Source organism: Dysidea avara, chromosome 6, assembly GCF_963678975.1.
Source record: "Dysidea avara chromosome 6, odDysAvar1.4, whole genome shotgun sequence".
Lineage (NCBI taxonomy): Eukaryota > Metazoa > Porifera > Demospongiae > Dictyoceratida > Dysideidae > Dysidea > Dysidea avara.
The window spans coordinates 20,173,461-20,177,392 of record NC_089277.1 but is presented as its reverse complement, the minus strand read 5'-3'; the positions used below and the strand labels follow the sequence as shown (position 1 = coordinate 20,177,392).

Here is a 3,932-nt window from a genome sequence, read left to right as displayed (position 1 = left end):
TTGTAAAATTTACCATCATTTCAATTGTAAATGAAGAATGTGAATTGTTCCTAACAGCTCAACCGGATTTAAACAAATGCTATGATGTCTTCTATATAAAACTTTTACCATGTCCAGTTGGATTTGTTTTAACTGATGGAATATGTGACTGTGACCCCATTCTTAATAGCAACCATTTGTCTATAAAAAAGTGCAATGTTGATGATCTACTATCCAACGTCCTGCTAACACAGTTGGATAAAGAGTTATACACACTATCAAACATAACAACATATTTCATATCCACATGCTCAATGGATTATTGTTTACCACACTCATCACATTTGAATTTGGCTACTCCCGACTTACACTGTCAATTTAATAGAAGTGGTATATTATGTTTACAATGTCAACATGGACTTAGTATGGTATTTGGATCATCAAGGTGTATGAAGTGTACTAATGTACATATTCTCATCACTCTTATAGTAATAGTAGCGGGAATTGTTTTGGTAGTGTTACTGTACCTCCTCAACCTAACAGTTACTAATGGAACTATCAATGGAATAACATTTTATGCTAACATTATTAGTATAAATGACTCTGTATTCCTGGTAAATGATAATGTGTTTAAGCCTCTTAAAGTGATTATCTCTTTCACAAACTTAGATTTGGGTATTGAAACATGTTACTACAATAGGATGGACAGTAATGTTAAGGTGCGGCTACAGTTATTTTTTCCATTGTGTCTGATATTGATAGCTACTTTCATTATCATAGCAAGTCATTACTCCTCTAGAATATTATGATGGACATATACTAGATCTCTTCCTGTACTAGCTACATTGTTCCTACTATCCTACACAGGTGTACTCAGAGCTGTATCAACAGTGTTGTTCTCTTATTCTACCATAACTGAACTACCAAGTGGTCATCAACAGTTGGTGTGGGCTATTGATGCCAGTGTTCCCTTGTTTGGTACAAATTTTAAGTTTACCATACTATTTATAACGTGTTTAGTGTTGTTCCTACTTATTCCTTTCAACATCATCCTGCCGTTTACGAGATATTGTTGTGATTTAAAGTTATTTATTGATTTGTTCCCTTGTTGGATGCTTTTCAAGGATCATATGAAATCAAATACCATTACTATAGTGCTAAATACATCATAGTACGAAATGTGCTGTTTGCTCTAACTGCACTATCTCAACAGGTCACTATAATTATCACCACATTTAGTCTCTTAATACTTATTGCATTTCAAGGGTACATCCGCCCTAATAAGAACAAATCATTAAACATATATACAAGAGTTGATTTTGTAGGTAAACCTTACAATTAGAATATTGTACACAGCAGCTGTAGCTTTGTATAAAACTTCATTCTTTATCACTGCAGGCATGCACTGTGAAGAAAGAGGAATATAAGATGGTATATCTAATGGCTTAAACTATACAAATGATCTCAGTATAGTCTTACATTATACTAACTATCTTATACTTTAATATAAACCCCATCTTATATTATGGGAAACAGATTATACTTTAATACACATTCTTTGTATGACTTTGTTTACTTAACTAAATGTAATAACTTTTTAGCTTCACCATCAGATCTCATTATTGTCTCATTTTTAGCTTCACCATCTCATGTGACCTAAGATTTTTTTTACTGTACTAAACAAAGTCATGATGATTTTACAATAAGTAGCTACACTTCTGTTAATCACTATAGCTAGCTAACTAGCTTCAGTTTATTGTGATAATTTCATACGCACACATTTTCATACGGCAAAGCATATAATACCAGAAAATATATTATTTTTATTATTCAATCTAAGAGTCATACAAATCCAGATTTTCTTGCACAATTAGCACACCTGCAAAAGTTCGTAGTAATGCTTGTTTAAAATTGAAGGAGTCAATGGTGTGCGCATACGTATTAGATGCAATTAAGTCACCATCTTTGTCGCTATTGTTGTATCAGAGGTTGTAAATGTGAGTGATATGACGGTGTATCTCGCGGAGAGAGTGTGCGCAATCGGCGCCATCATCCAATGAGCCACGATGATAGTTATGGACCACAACTGTACATCCCTGCTGGCTGTAGTGGTGAAGTGGTAGTCTCGCGTGGCCAGACCGCTATTTCAGCGCAGGGGCTTATCGATTAAAGATTATAAGCGCCCGATTTTCTGCGCGGGCGCTTATAATCTTTAATCGATAAACCCCTGCGCTGAAATAGCGGTCTGGCCACGCGAGACTAGTGAAGTGGCGCGGCCAAGTGGACAATTCCTTCGATGGCAGAAATCAAAAACAGCTCTAGATGAATAAGTATTAGACTAAAATGATAGCTTGTACGATAGGTTTAGCCGTATTAAAGTGTATTGTATGACAATGGCCTGCAAATGATTCAACTTTGGTGTCGCTGTGTACGTATTACATGTTTATATCCTGTTACAGTCGGTTGCAGGATTCTTGAAAAAAGTATGCCGTACCGTGAGTGTTTCCGTAATGCTCCTTGGGAGTAAATTTTATTGTCCTTGCCACGGATTCAACAGCAATTGAACCACACTAATCTTTTTCCTCAGTCCGGCTGATCCGGTGTCACTACAGATAGTTTTCCAGCCCACGGAATGTTTACGGCACGGGAAGAGAAATTTCAACAATTCTGCAATCGACTGTATCTCAGTTTATGACGGATGACGAGTGGACACAGTTCATCAGCCATCAACGGTAAGAGTATGCATGGTCTGCATGCTCTTATGATTTTTGTATATTATCTCTTCAGAGGTACAGTTTCTTGTCGAACCGCTTAGTTCTACAGGCTGTCAGTGTACAACATCTGCAGCGTTAGTTTCCTTCAATGGCAGCGGCTGCTTCCTTTAAAGAATCTGGTAGCGACCATATGTGGACAGTTTTGTTCTTTTTTCACGGAGTTCAGTTGTTCAACGTCATTTTCTAATTACTTACAGCTGTAAGTGCATTAAGCCTGATTGTGTTTTTATTCATTTTCTTTTCAATAGGGTAGGAATTACAGACTTGGTCTCAGTTCTAGGAGATTCTTCTTATTGCTAACATCTGTAAGTAAGTATATTGAGAGTGTCCAGTATACAATTTATATTTACCTTCGTTTAGGTTTGTGGAAACTGGTCTCATTTCTTCTGGGAACCAGTCTCATTTCTTCATGTTTTTCCCTACTTTTTATCAACAGCTGATGGCTGCTACCTCGTCTGGCACTGTAAATGAGTTGAGTGCTTTCAAGAACCTGTTCTGTCTTGTTTGTCCTTATTTCACTGACCATGCTCGTATTGCTAACAAAAGTAAGTTCACTGAGAGTATGCAAAATATATTATATTTAGTCTTGTTTCAGTTGTACTTAGTGATTACAAGATTCTTGGACTTGGTTATCAGTCAGTGTATCAGATGCTTCTTGTGAGCTTACGTAACATGTTAGCCCAACAAAGTCACATACTAAGTGGCTGTTTTATGTCTGGTTCGACTCACTGATAACACAACTGTAAGTACACCAAATAATCCAGAATATGAATTATGTTTGCCTCCATTTAGGGTTGTGAGACCTGGTCTTATCAGACTTGTCTTAGTTGTACGTGGATTGTTGGTCTAAGTTTGTTACAAACTGTAAGTACAATGATTATTTAGTATTCACATTATATTTACCATCTTTAATAGAGTTGTGGGACTTAGCCGCCGTTCTACATGGTAATACTAGGTTTCCAGACAAAGTCTCGGTTTTATGAGACAAACTGTAAGTCCAACGATTGTCCAGAATACACATTATATTTACCATCTTTGTGTTAGAGCCGTGGGACAGTTCTACCAGACGACTAACAGATTGTCACAGAGTTCTACATAGTGATGATAATACAGGTAATTTGTAATGGAACTTGTGAATTGTATTTACTGTCTTACCTGCTGCAGTTGGATAAAGACTGA

The 3,932-nt window shown here is 36.5% G+C and overlaps 1 long non-coding RNA gene across 1 annotated transcript; it reads left to right on the top strand.

Annotated features, from left to right (window-relative positions):
* Nucleotides 1-2,781: 2,781 nt before the first annotated feature.
* On the top strand, nucleotides 2,782-3,431 carry LOC136259132 (uncharacterized). Its single transcript, XR_010703218.1, has 4 exons — nucleotides 2,782-2,952; nucleotides 3,002-3,058; nucleotides 3,114-3,298; nucleotides 3,349-3,431. It is a non-coding gene; the product is annotated as an uncharacterized lncRNA (long non-coding RNA).
* The last annotated feature ends 501 nt before the right edge of the window (nucleotides 3,432-3,932 follow it).